The sequence below is a fragment of the Anser anser genome (genome assembly GCF_964211835.1).
Source record: "Anser anser genome assembly, contig: HAP1_SCAFFOLD_448, whole genome shotgun sequence".
Lineage (NCBI taxonomy): Eukaryota > Metazoa > Chordata > Aves > Anseriformes > Anatidae > Anser > Anser anser.
Window position 1 is genome coordinate 4,059 of NW_028153541.1, and position 15,021 is coordinate 19,079.

The 15,021-nt window shown below is 37.8% G+C and overlaps 1 long non-coding RNA gene across 1 annotated transcript; it reads left to right on the forward strand.

Moving 5' to 3' along the window:
* The first annotated feature begins 1,401 nt into the window (after positions 1–1,401).
* LOC310891950 lies at positions 1,402–11,018 on the forward strand. Its single transcript, XR_014577811.1, has 2 exons — positions 1,402–2,394; positions 10,681–11,018. It is a non-coding gene; the product is annotated as an uncharacterized lncRNA (long non-coding RNA).
* The last annotated feature ends 4,003 nt before the right edge of the window (positions 11,019–15,021 follow it).

Below are 15,021 nucleotides of genomic sequence, written 5' to 3' on the forward strand. Positions count from 1 at the left end.
GTAGTCTTTGTGGGTGAGGAGAGATGATTTCTGACTCTTTTGACCGTTGTAGGGTAGAACACAACACTGAAATCCCTTCTGACAGAGTAAAGGCTGGCAAATGTTAGAAACCACAAGAACTTAGATACAGAACCAGCCTATACTTAACTAACATACACATGCTCACATCGGCATGCCCACACAACCAAAAACCAGACTGAAGGCTGCTTGGTTTGAAATGGCAGTTTCTCGTGCCCCATACTGCTTTGATATTTGCAAGTCGATGAGCTGAATATCACATGTCAGGGATTGGCAGCAGACAATGGAAAGCCAAAAAGCTGTTCCCAGTTCTTCACACAGAGACAGTATTGATCAAATTGTCACTTACAAATCTGTGGAAAAAAAAACAGCCTAATCTTCAGTATGTTCCCTCTCTAGCTGACTCCCAAAGCCCAATTTCCCTTTGAAAAACTTATAATTAACCTGATGATTGCTTTTCAATAGGAAATAGGAAAATAGAAGGGCTAGAAATAGTTATATATCTAGACTTTTACTTTCCCCTGCTAAATGAAAGGATTTTTGCTCTTCTTGTCTATTTTGAATACCAGATGTCTTTGCACAGTCAAATTGAGACATCCTAAAAGAGAAAGATTTTCAGATGTCCTCAGCTTTTTCTGGAAACTGGGCCCCTGTAAAGATGTCTCAAGTATGACACTCAGAAAGAGAGTTGTCCCAGATTGCACAGTGCTTTTCAAAACTCTGCCAGCATTTTTAGTAGCCTATGCCTCAAGGAGTCTGGGCACCTTACCCAAAAAGAGCTAAAAATGTAATTTGCAGTTCTTCAAGTAATCCAAAACAAAGTATCAAATCCCTTCCCATCTTCCTTTGCCAGGGAAAGTCCCTATGCAGTGGAACTGGCCTCATTCTGCAGCACAGGGGACAACAGAAGTAAATGGAGGGTGGAGTGGGAGAGCTTTTGGAAGAGTGATCAGGCTGTGCAAAGTACTCAGTCCTACTTAATCACAGATGCCTTGCTCGAGAATCAAGTTCCAAATATTTCCATGGTGCTCAAACATAGAGTTACCTAGCTGTCATTTGCTCTGAAGAATTTCAACCACCAGAATTTCCTTGGCTGTGCTGCAGCTGATGACTTTTTCCATTATTTTAATACTCACTCAGCAGATACTTACTTGGTGTGGATCACTAACCAGGCAAGAAAATATCATCAGACTGTTGAATTTTCCAAATGTGAAGGTTTATATGCCTGTGCATTGTAGCCACAGAGGAACAGTCTGAAGATGTGTAGAATAAACACTCATGGCAATAAACATGCAACACGTGACAGACACATGATTTGACATCTAACTGAATGTCTGATCTTTTTTTTTTTTTTGTTTATAACAATACACCCCTTTTGAGACTTAATCCTTTGACCAAAAGAAGGGATTGTTAAGGAAAAATTAGTCAATGTAAAAGTGTTTAGAAGTGATTGCAAATAGTTCTGCTACAGGTAGACTGTAGAAGGTTTTTGTTTCTCAATTTCTTTTTCTTAACAGGCTAAGATAGATGCTTCAAGACATTAATTATCCTAAATTAATGAATAAATCATGTACTAATATACAGATGGGTTGTGTTGAGGCTAGGGAACTAAAGAAAAGCTCTGTGATACAGTGTTTCTGTCACGAGCTGTTTACCACCCAGTTCACTCTATTCCAGGCTAACAACTGTCTCTGCCAAAGCAGGTGTTACGGTGGGTTTTAAAACCGTCAGACCGGAATGCCAGATAGACCTCAGATTTTAAAAAGAGACTTAAAGAAACTTGATTGGTATCATCACAAATAATCATCTTAACATCAGTTCCCATTTCAAGCTGTACTTAAAAGAGCTTTAGAGAGATACAGATTTTTTTTTTTCTGTGCAATAAACTGTACCCCATTCTGATATCCGTATTCTGATAAAAGAGAGAAAATTATATCCAGCCTTAGGTTCACAGTGTGTATGTTCTTCAGCGTGGATTGTCTTGCATCCCAGAATTAAGGGACTAGAATCAGCTTCAGGTATGCAGGCTTCAGCTAGCTGCCTAAAGAGCAAGGAAGAGCTCATCTGCAAGGAAAAGTTAATCTCCTCCTACTCTGATGATGCACAGCTGGCCAGGAGGATTACCTTTGGGGTCTCCGAAGAGCCAAAGAATCTAACCTATAGCTGGAGACAGGACACAGGAAAGGACAGATTGGTGTACTGGGGAGATGCAGACACTTTCTGGGTTGGCTGACGTGTCTTATTCCAACATGCAGGGTCACACTAACCACAAGGCATGGGACTTGGAAATAGTTTTCACCAGGCTCAGTAGGAGGTCCCTGAGGAGCTTCTTGCCTGCCTGCACAGCTGGGGACATGATTCAACTTCCAGGATCATGTGAGCATGTTGCAACTGAGCAGTTCTCTGTCCTTTCAAGAGACTCTTTTCAGGTGGCATTTTGATTTTTTTGTTCCATGCTTGTAACACACTTCTCGCTGATTGCTCTCTTTAAGAGAAATTGATTAAGGCATTAATATCTTAGTTAATTAATTATTCAATTAATTAATATTAATTAATTATTAATATCTTAGTGAAACAATATATCGCTTGACCTCTCAAGTATCAGAGGAAGCTCAGGTCCATCTTAAACCCAGTTCCATTCTGTGGAAACAGTTGTGCTTATGGGCGTTTCAGAATTCCATGTATTTTATGCCCAGAAATAACCATTATGGTCCTCCTGAATAGCACAAGCCTTTCAGCCTGACCCCACAATTTCTGCATTAGGTACACATCCTGTGGTGGGATTGTACATCAAGTTTTGTATTGACTAGATTATAACTGGAGAAAAATTACATTTTTATCTTGGATTTTCATTAGTTTAGGCTTGCCTTTGTAGGTTTTTCCTATTAAAGTTTTGTAAGGCTTCTCCCAGTTTTTGCCTTCTACTTATTCGGCTCTTTCCAGCAAGACCAATTTATGTTAAACTAGAAGTCTCTACTGTCCTTACCTTGGGCTTGCACAGCCTGAATACACCTCCCACAGTGCTGTAGGAAAGACGTCTAGAAGAACTTGTTCCATGTACAGTGGAATTGAATAATCTTTTCCTTCAGACTTCTCTGCTTTATAAACCCTATGTGTACTTAAGATGACCTGACCTTTTCTCATGTACTTTATGCTGTGTCTCCACAGTATGTGCTAGGTGACTCTTACACAGTTGTGTCTGTACTTATTAGTAAGCCCTTTGCAACCAAACAGGGTATATAATACCCGAGTTCTTCCTTTTATTTATTTATTTATTTATACTATGTCATCAAGGCAGTAGTTTGGGTGTCTGTCCTTCAGCAGTCGCCAATTTTTGCAAAACTGGTAAGAACTTAATTTTCCTTAGGATTTCGGCACTGTTGTCCAGATTGACAGGCTCAAAAGTTAGGGGTGGAGCGGTGGGTGAAGCAAGGCAAACAGATGATTAGAAAGACAGCACAGACATGTGAACACGTTTCCTTAGGAAATGAAGCTACGGTTTATTACCTAGGGAATTTACAGTTCTTTAAAATTGCTACCTCTGAGTATTCTTTCTTGTCATCTTCCTTCCTGCCTTTCTTTGAGTCTTCTCTTTAGGTCTTTGGAGGTTTCATAAAGGAATGGAACTGTGTGAGGCTGTACAAAAAGGCCAAATTTTCAATGTTGTGAGGTGATACATATGGGAAGCAGTAGACACTACCTTACTGTGAGGTTCTTAAAGCTCTTATGTGCCAAGAGTTCTCTCTCAAAATTGTGTTGAATGATGCAGTTAGTCAGGATTGCTATCAAATATGCAAGCAGAGTGACTGATAAATGATTGCTTTTACCCCAGCAGTCATGCAAGATTAATTAGATATAGTCAGTATGGTGACACTTTGAAAATGTAAAGTGTATATAAATGCTGAGTGGTATTTTTACACTGATTATATCCAGGATGTTGGTTGATAGGAAATACATAAAATGCTTTTTAATGCATTTCTGTATGTGCAGCTTTGAGTTAAAAAAAAAAAAAAACTTTTGTAAGTGTACTTGACAAAGGGTTTTAGGAGTTGTGTAATGGATGTCCTGAATGTCTAAGTCAGGGTTTAAAAGTGATTGATTCTTAAACACCCAACTATGATTATCACAAATAAACCTTTTTTTTGTGATCTGCCTGTCAATTCCTTCCTCTCACAGTGATTCAGCTTTTACATTCTTGACTCTTGTGTCGTTAATAATTGTGATAATTCTTTTAGCTCTCCCATGGCAGTCAACATTTGCCAGATGAGAAGAGGTAAACAGATGACTTATAGATATGTTTAGTATTGATATTACTTTCACTGCACTACTGATTTTACTATTTACTACTACTATTTACTAATGTATTTACATGTGTGTTTGTATGGCACCTAACACAAGATATACCTTTTTTATTGCCATCTGAAAAGGGTTGTCCATCCCCTCTTCTCTCAGTTACTCATTCCTACTCATCCTGCCAAAGTTTTCCACCCTCTCAGCTGCGCTGGGTGCCAAATGAACACTCTGTGTGGCTATGCTTTAAGTGGGGGAGGAAGTGGAACCTGCAGTGAAAGAAGGAGTGAGTTCTTGAATATTATTCTCTTAATTTATTTTTTCCAAATCTATTATGAGTTGTTCTTAAAAAGTAAATCACCAGCTCTAATGTCATGCAAAAGGAAAAGATTTTTCCAGTGATTAAAAAGATTCCTAAGAAGCCCTCCAAGCTCCCAAACTGTCATGTCTATAGCAAGAAAGAAAAAACATTGTAGTTCCCCAGTTAAGCTGGAGCAAATAATTTGTTCTGGAGATTTCCTGAAGTCTGTGTGCACTACTTGTACTAGCATCAATTTTTAATGAGGCTTTTTTTGCCTGTGCGTACTTTTACTTTGTGTTTTATCAAGGGAAAGAAGCTCAGTGTAAAGGCAGTGTAGCCAGGCTGGGCTGTACTGTGTGCTCAGCCACCTCATACACTTCTCAGCTGTGAATGATGAATTAACAGAAGTCATGGCTGGGACAAAAGGGAAGAGACCTGACATTCAAAATGAAGTCTCCCAGGTCTACTCCTGGTAACATATCCCTGAACTCATCACTTCTAACTCCCGAGTGTACTTCATGTGAGCCATTAAGGCCATTTCTCAGACATATTCTCTATTGTTTTCCTTTTCAGTGCCTTAAAAGTTACTTGTTGTTTCCTGCTGATCCTCTTCTTTGGCTGGTTTCATAACTAGCTGATTGAATGCCCCAAACACTTGAACTGTAGTATATATGGGATCTGGGTGCAAATGATTTGGTTCTGGGCCATTTCTGTTGACTGTTAATGATATTTCATTGGAATTGCAAAACTGTTATGTAGCAACATGATGTTATTTGGAAGAGGTACAAGTTCTTGGTTTGTTTTTGTGTGGTTCGCACATGTATATAGACTACACTGTGAGCTGGGGTAGAGCTAGCTAACGAGGGGTGATAGGTTTCTCATTGCTCTTTCCTGTAAACATAGGTGATATGTTGGAAGAAGGACATATACACGTCCGTTAGTTCAAACTTCCCCTTTCTTTTTCCTTGTCCCACTTGAATCGTAACAAATATTCATGTCTTTTTCCTGAGCTTGGCTGTCCCTGGGCCTAATTCCCTCTACATAATTTGAGAATTAGATTAGTTCAATATGCTTTAACCTGTGCTGCAGAGAAAGTATTATCTGGTGACTCGTGCACAGTGCTGCAGGATTGCTATTTGGCAGGACAAAGCAAAATTTATTACCTTTATCCACTTTTATGTACAGTGCTTTGCTCCTTTAACATTCTAATTCAACTTCAATTTCTACTACTGAATAGTAGAACAAAACTAACTTTGCTTCTGCAGCCCTGAATCTCAGAAACATCCAGTGACACATTCCAAAACGTGCCATGTGTTTCACCTGGTTAGGGTGTATGTTCAAAGGCATTTTGTTATTGTTGGGCCTTTCCTCTGGACCTGTTTCAGTGGTTTTATCTCCCTTTATCTTTTGCTTTAATGTGTTTAATATGTCTCTACTTAATAGCTCTGCTTGATGTCTAGCACTGCTGTAGCAGATAGGCACAAAAGAAATCGAATTTATTGTGATGGTGTTGAGTTCAAATACTGGGGAAGTCTTCAAGGTAACCTGGTAGAGTTGTCTTTGTAGTTGCAACTGATACAAATTTTGACTTCTTGTTGCACTATTAATCCTTGAACATTGTGTGTTATGCACAGCATGTATTTTAACAATGTGCCAAAGTCAAAATGATTATAATAAAAAATCAGCCTAGAATTAAATGTGGTAAAAGAAATAACTTTTTGCTTTACTGGCAACAGTTAAAATAAAAAGAGAAGAAGGCTCCTTTTAATTAAACAGGACAAAGTCAAATCTCAGCTACTACTCATTCCTTTGTAGCTTTCTTCAGGTGACTATATCTGTCCCTTTAACTTCAGGGCTGAATTGAATATAGTGTCCAGCTTACAGTGGGGATGTGCAGGTGACCTCCTCCAACCGGTAACTGCTTTTATCCCAGCAAAGGCCTGTTTTCATCTGCAAAACTCCCTGTAACTCACCCACATGCAAATGCTTCTGACCTTAATTAAAGCAGTTCACCTCTCTCTGCCTCAAGGGATGGTTTCCTCATAAGGCAGTTGTGTTTAATTAGCATTTGGATAGCATTCTGCTGGTTGCTCTCCGGGAGCGTTGTTCAGTAGGAGCGTGGGATTGCTGAAGCCTGACTGGCAAGCTTTGCACCCTCCTAATTGACACAGAAGCCAAGTAGAAGTTACACAAGGAAAGAACAGAGAATCGTTAATGATGGATCATTAGCAAGTAGCTCCTTTGAATGAAAGTAGATAACTTTATAACTTTATCAAAGTGAAAAGTAGCATGATGAATGATGCATCAAACAATAAATGCTCAAGAAAGACACTGGTTTTGTAATTGCTATGCAAATTTCTAGCATGCTCTAGTTTGTAAGATTAATTTCTTTGGGAAGTGTGAAGCATTCTATGCCTGTTGTACACTTAATGTCAATTTCATTTTCTTTTCATTAGAGTTTTTATTCAATGTCTTTTGATATGATTTCAACTCCTGGGGTTTGAGATAGGCAATTTTTACACTAGCAAAAAATTGCACAAGCAAATGAAAACCATGTATATCTACTAAATTAGTTCCTGTCAGTCTGATGATTTCTCTGTATAAAGAGAACATATATATGGTCTCAGATGCAGACACCTGAAATGAGAATCTTTATATCTATTTATTATATTTTTAATAGAAATTGCCTAATAGTTTTATGGCTACTTTGAAATTCTAGACCAATAAATCTCTAAGGGGCATTTTACTCTGAAATTGTCTTCATAAGCATTTCAGTTGGCACAGATACATCATTCCTGTGGCTTGCACTAGGGCCAGTACAGCCCTCAGGCAGTGCTAGGAAGAGGAGATAATACAAATATTGTTTAGTGATGTCACCTGTTCCTTTAAAATTTACTGATCTCTCACATGAGAGTTCCTCTCAAAATTTAACTTAGTATATTCAAACTGAGTAGAACTAGGGGAATAAGTTAACAGAAAAATTACCCATGATGTGAGCCCTTTCTTAGTTTTCATGAATATTAGTGGGGGGAATGTATTATGTGAGATCACCCAATCCATCAGCAACCCCAAGGATCAGATATAGGTTCAGCTATACCAAAGCAATTCTAGTTCCTAAGGTCCTAATTGGTAGGAAGTCTGCAGCCTCCTCACATGACCTGTTTTAGCATTTCACTACCTGTACCATGATTTAAGTTTATGTTCAAGTAGCCAACTTTCTTTCTTTTCTTTTTTTTTTTTTTCAACTTGAGTCAATTAATTTGTCATCCATCATGGGCATGAGAAAGGATTTGCTTTCTTCTCGCAGAAGGGTAACATTTTTTTTCCTTTTCTTTTTTTTTTCTCTTTCTTTTCATCTTTTGAAAACAGTTTTGAAGACTGTGTTATTTTCCTGGCCTTCTCTTCAGGCCCATGACCACTTTGTTCAGCCTTTCATGTTTTCTCTGATCGCTTTGGTTGCTGTCCTGTAGAATATCTTCAGGTGTTCCACAAGGTTGTGCGGTGGGGGGCCCCCACCAGCCACTACTCCAGCTGTGACCTGCCAGCCCCAACTAGAACAAAAAGATAATTTCATGTGTCCTGCAGGCTTCTCTCTTGTTTGTACATCCCTGTATGACGCTTGCCTTTTTCGCAACAACATGGTGTTGTTGACTCACGTTCATTTTGTGATCTAGAGTAACCCCTAGCTCTTCCTACCTTGCTGTTTGTCCTCTGCCCTGTATTTATATTAATAAATGCAGCTCCTTCCCCTTGACATTATTGAATTTCGCCCGTTTTATCTGTTTTTTTTTCTCCAGTTTAGCCCAGTCGTTGTAAAATTTTTTCACAGTCGGTTTTAGCTTGGACTCCTCTGAAACCTGAGCGAGTACAATATGAGTTTCATCAGCTGACCCACTAAAAAAGTACTGATGAATGCTTCATTCTGAACAGATTCCTGTGGAGCTCACTTGAAACATCCTCCTCTTTTAGAAGACCCTAGGTAGCTATTCTCTGAATATGATTTCCCGCTCAGGACTCCACCTGGCTTTGGATTTACCTAGACCATGTTTCTTTAGTGAATTTATGGAAGATAGCAGAACTGAAAGTCTTTCTGAAACTCAGATATTGATCTGACATCCTGGTGGCTTGGGCGGGTGGGGGGGTCATTTCACATGATTTTGGATGTTTGGATGGTAGAGGTCTGCTTCTAAGATAATTCTGTGTCCTCTGTTTTATGGAAAAATGTAAATGATCACAATTCATTTGACCAGGTTTAGGCATTTACCAGTGTCTGAGACAAACTGCACTGTAAGTGTGTCTTCTTGTCTGCAATCACTCAAAAGGGAGTCAACTAAATATCAAAGCAACTAAAAATATATCTCTAGACTATTTGCATCTAAAGTTAGATGTGATGTATCTCACCTTCAGTGCTTCTCCTGATAGACAAAAATCAGATTGAGTGAACATTATTTTTTCTTAATAGATACATGCTTGCTGTTCCTCATCTCCTGAGTACAGTGTGATTATTGGTTCCAATATTTAATGTTCCTTCAAGTTAAATGATTTGATCTGTAATTTCCCAATTCCCCCTCGTTTCCTTTTTAAGCACTGGAACAGTACCTCGCCTCTGCCAGGAGCATACTCATTAGGAACACACCTAATCATCTTGGAAAAAAATCTTTCTAAGTACCCATGAGTGTATTCTTGCTCATTTTGAGGTAAATACCTTTACTGTGTTAAACATTTTATCACTGGTGATCTGTTTAATGAAGACTGCAGCAAAAATGGAATATTTTGGCATGACCTTTTTCATCAGCTCTGCTCAAATAAGTAGTAACTCAAGTAGTCAGCTTCCTTACTCATGTTTTTATAGGATGACTTCTTGTTGTGATTTGTTTTCCTTGCCATGTGATAGTCTATCGTTCCTTTGGAACTAAGTCAAACCCTATTTTTATGTATTTATTTGCATTTCTAAGTAAAGCTGTAGTGGCATGCAGAAAGACACAACTACATATAACTTTTTCTATAAAATCTTTATGATGATATAATAAAGGCTGTAATTAAGAATAAAGGAATCATTTTTTCCATTGTCCAAAGCATCAGAGGTTGTTGAATATTTTATTAAAGGAAAGTTTCCAGGTGACAATTCTGGAAATTATCATCCCCTGCTTCTGTATAAAACAGTCTTTCTACGCATACAGTGAATGTATATCTCAGTTTTGATTCTGGAGTAAATCTGTGGCCTGTTCTCTCTACTGAGACTGATAGTAATGATATAGCTACTGGTCTGCAAGGAACTACACTGAAATCTCTGTTGGGTTCACTACAGAGGATTGCTAAAAAGTAAGACCTGACTATCTGCAGTAGACATAATTCTTCATATCATTGCCAGCTTCCCTAAGTTGTTTCCACCTTTGAAATGATTCTTGCCAGAGTAAATAAACCATTGTTGAGTTTCTTATGCTACCTACATTTTTGATAGAAGACATAAAACAATCTGGGGAATGTCATTTCTGTGCATGATGTTAGTCCTTCATCACTGCAGGATAATGGAGAACACTGCAGAGGTGTTTGAGCTGTTGCTGACAGGAAATGGTGCTGCCCATCATCTTATGCTGCTGTGGTGGTAGTAACGATGCCTTAATATGACTCTTCTTTGGCTTCTCATGGTTGTGCTGCCTCCTGTTGTATACAGAGTGTGGGGATTTCTGCAGTACATCCCATTTTGTGGTTTGGGCATATGTTGTTCAGCAAGCAGGGAGTAGTAGATCTGGGATTTAATATGACTCAGAATACCTGATATACATACCACTGGGAACAATGGGAAGACTTTCTTAAAGTTGGGCAAATATGCAGCAATTCTGCATTTGGCTGTACTACGTAAAACTCATAAAACTGGCTTATTAATACTTTATTGTCAGCAGGAATTTGTTTAGTATATAATTCTAGAATATAACATTTCTGTGATAAATAAACACTGTGATAAGACTGTTGTGAAAATGAGATACTTTTCTTTAAACTAACATAGACACTTCAATATTAATATAGACAGTAAATAATTTCCTTCTTTTTTTTTTTTTTTTTTTTTACAGGACCAGGTGTCAGATACAGTGAATTTGCTGTGTCGCATCCCAAACCACCTCCACTTGTTGGACAGCATACGGTGGAGATACTGAAGGTCATGCTGGGGTATGAGGATGATGCCATAGAAGAACTGCTCCACACTGGTGTTGTGGCTCAGCATGAGGTCAGATAAGGAACATTAGCTACATTCCTTCACGCTGAGTTCACATAGCTTTGTCCTCTCTTTGCTCCCTTCAGCTCCCCTAATGGGACTCAAAGAGAAGACATAATTTAATTCCTAATTTTCTTCCATGTGTGTTTGTATGATTTTAACACTGATGTATCAAATAAACAATCTCGTACTGTCTGACTGAAAGATTTTCTTGGGGGGTAGGGGTAAATGTAATTATATGGTCCTGTGTGGCTACTCATTTTCAGTACATCATATGGGAAATGGAGTTCTTATCACAATTACAGTAATTGCCTAAATGTTTGTCCCCAGAAAGACATCATGTTAGTGAAAAGAAGCAGAACCTTAGAAATCTGTGTACTAAACTCTCCATTTGTAGAAAGCTGGCTTGCACAGTTACTTTAGGAGAAAATCAGCCATGTACAAATTGGTGGTTGATCTGAATGATTTTGAACAGAATCATTGGTTATGAACTCTTTGTTCATCTCTATTTCAAATCAAGTGTAGAGTAACCATTGCAAAACTCACTTCAGTTCTCTGGTATTACCAATTACTGGTATGTCTTTATGTTACATTGTATGGTCATGACAATCCCAGCATGTTAGCAGAAATAAGCTGGAATTGGCAGAGTTCTTCAGTTATGAAATAAGCCTATTCCAAGACCGGTTGAGAGATGAACTATGATTGAATAGTCTTTTGTAATTTTATTCAAGAATGCCCTGAGTGCTGTTAATTAAACATTGATCCACACAAAACTACATGCTGAATGTCAAATACCAGAACTTGCCCAAGTTTTTAATCTGTTTCTGTGGGTAGGTACTGATCCCTATCTCTGACTCTAATTCCCAACCAAAATACCTTTCACTCTGAAGAAAATATAGTTAAAATACAAATCTCTGCAAAGTTTTTGACTTGGTCCCACCCCCATGATTAAAGCATGGTCAGAGTTGACAAACCTACCTAGAAGTTAGTAACATCATATCCTGTAGAAGGGTTGCTCTTAAGAGTAAGGCACCACATATTGTAAGAAGGTGGAAGAATTTGATCCATGAAGAGTAGTGAGGAAAATAACCCTTTCCCCTGAACAAACCAATTTGGCAGTACTTCACTCACAGAAGAAATGCCATGCTCCTCTATCCCAGCATATAATTTACAGCTAATGTAAACTGTGTATGGGAAGGGCTTAACCTTTGTTGTATGCACCCCAGGAGAGAGGCAAAGCCTTTCTATTTCTAGGACTAAATAAAACTAATTCAAATTGATGCTCAACAAATCATGTCTGTATTTTTCCCAAAGTATCACAAAGTCTGGGCATTATAACTAGCTTGTCACTTCGTTTTCACTCTAACAAGCAACATCCTCTGCACTATATCTGAACTTCACAACTCTGTATTACCTTCTGGTGGAAGAAAAGAGGTTATTATGTTACGAAATTGAAGCGGAACCCTATGTGGTGGTTGCTTATTTTTGAAGCCCAGTGTGTTTTGGTCCATTTGTTTGCTTGTTTTCTGTGTGTTTTTGTGTTTGGGGTTTGTTTTGTTTTGATTTGATTTTCAGATTGTTTTTTATTTTTATTTTTTATTATTTTGACTTGCACTGCATTCCTGGCACCAAACTCCATACTCTGTCCATGTGTTAAAGACATCATGAGATCCTGGAAGAGTGACTTCTTAAATAAATATAGAAATAAGTCTGAATTGAGAATAGAGAGACCATAGGAGAAGAATTGAAACTGGATTGGAAGAGGTTTTGATATAGTCTACCTTCCCTTTAATCTAAGGGGAACATCCCTTTTTTAATGAGAAAAGCAGAATTTTCAATTCAGCTTCACATAAATGGATAATCTGGTATTAAAATGAACTTTGTTTATTAATGAAAACTATTTAGTACCTTCAGATAACATTTACAAACAAATTTGATAGTTTTACTTTTTAAGGGTCCTTTTCTTCCCATTTCTAAGAGCTGCATACATAAGGTATATTAAAATATCGCTCAGGGCTTTTTTAAAGGATTTCTAAAAAAAAAATTCTTTTTTTTTTTTTCCCCTGTGCTTTTCCAAGCAATGGAAATAGCTAATCACCACATTCTTAGCTACAGTATATTGGCAGAGCTTCCCTAACTTTAACGTAACAATGCTGGTTTAAATCAGCTGAATATTTGTCTGTTAACTTTGTAATGTATTTCTTGCAGAGTTCACATGCAAACAGTGTTTCTCTTTTTTCTTTTCTTCTTAGTGTTTTCCTCTCTGGTATGTTGACAATCAAATGCCTAAGGGGATAATCAGAGACATTATATTGTCTAATTTCCAGTACTTACTGCAATAGGGGCAATCCAGATACCATTTTACCTTTTTGTGTGTTTGATTAAATCATACACTAAAACAGAGACTGTTGCTAACTCTTCTTCAAGTTAGAAGAAGGTGGGTATCTGGTAGCCCAAAAAGTCCTGTAACCTTCCAAGATCTGATGGTGAAATTTTGCCCTTTCACAAGGTTTGGCCCTTTAATTTCAGATAATTGGTGGACACAGTAAATCATTATTTTGATAATATTATTATTATTACTATTATAGTACAATTTTCCTTTAAAAATGAATGAATAAATACAGAAAAAGTATTTATAAATTTTACTGTACTTTTCCCAGGAATCTTCAGGACTATGTGTCCTAGAGTTCAATTGTTAGATACATTTTGACAATCTTTCATTTCAAAGTGGCTTTATTTTATCCTGCAAAACTGGACATAAATCATCACATGGGATTTTGGACCTCATAAGCTGAGATCCCTCCAATTTCAAGGAAGGGATATAGTTAGGAATGAGGATGCACAGTTCTCTTGGAATTAATGTTTTTTTTCTCTCTACTTAAATTGGAAAGGAATCTGCTGCTGCAATGGTGTGAGTGGGATTGGCTTTAATTTGACTTGATTTATACATTGCTGTATTGAAAAAAATAAAATAAAAAAGGACACTTGTCGATCTGTTGTCTAGTTCAAAACTGAACCCACCTATAACTGTTTGCCAGGATCCTTTAACAACTATTTGAAAGGAAGATTTTCATTTTTGCATCAGTTCTGACTCTGGCCTGTGGCCCCTTTGACTCCATGCTCTGCACTGGAGGACCCTATTGTCCTTGTATCACCTTTACTTGACCATTTGAAAAAAAAAATCCTCAGTCTGCCTCAGATAATTGTCTTCCTTTCTTTTCCCATGAAAGCTAGTATGGCTCTTCACCAGGTATAAATCACCCAGAAGACTGAAAAGATGGTGAAGTCAGGACAGTTTTGTGTAGTCATATAGTCTGAGGATCTACCTCTGGGTTATTTTAGTGCATCAAAAGAGAACTCAGTCAAACAACAGGCAAGTGGATAGTGACAGATTTTTCTCACTCCTAAGGAGATCTTGTTCCTTGTTCTTGTTCCTGATCTCTTCTCCAGGATCTTTCCATGCACTTGGGAAGTCCCCATATGGTTGCCTGAGAGCATGAGAAGTCCTTGCATGGTTGCCTGCAGTGGGTACCCTACAGGTGATGTTCAAAAGTAAGTCTTTTTTGATTAGTGGCCAGGAGGAACAAGTTACAAGCAGAAGCCTTGTCAGCTATCCAGCCTATGTGCAAAGGCCAGTGTAGCCATATTCATGTGAAGACTGATCTATTGATAGGGCTCCCCTGGATTGTGCATGCAGGCAAATGCTCCTTTTCTTATAAAATCAGCAAATGTGAACAGAAAAATATATTATTTTTATTTCCTGTTATATATATGTATATATGTATATATATATACACATACATAAAGAAGTAGAGAAAGGAAAATATCCCCATTCCTGACTCATATACAAAATATAAAGGTCATTTTGTTTTAAGTTCAATGAAATAGATTCTCTGGATGCCTGTTAATTGGTTTTGGCCTCTCTTCTTGAAAGATTAAAGCTCAATCTGAAGATGTCTAATGACAATGTACTAAGGCTAAAGTAACAGTCAGAATAACTCTTTTAGTGCATGTGCATGTATACTCAATAACTGGGGAAGGCATTTTCATTAAATCAACATGCAGCTCTGCCATTCACGGAGGACTGTAATTCCTCAGCCTGGTGAACCAGGAGATAAAAGGGAGCTATGCATCTCTATGATTAAAATGGTCACAATTTCTTCAAATATCTAAATGACAAGACATAGTTAATCCTTCA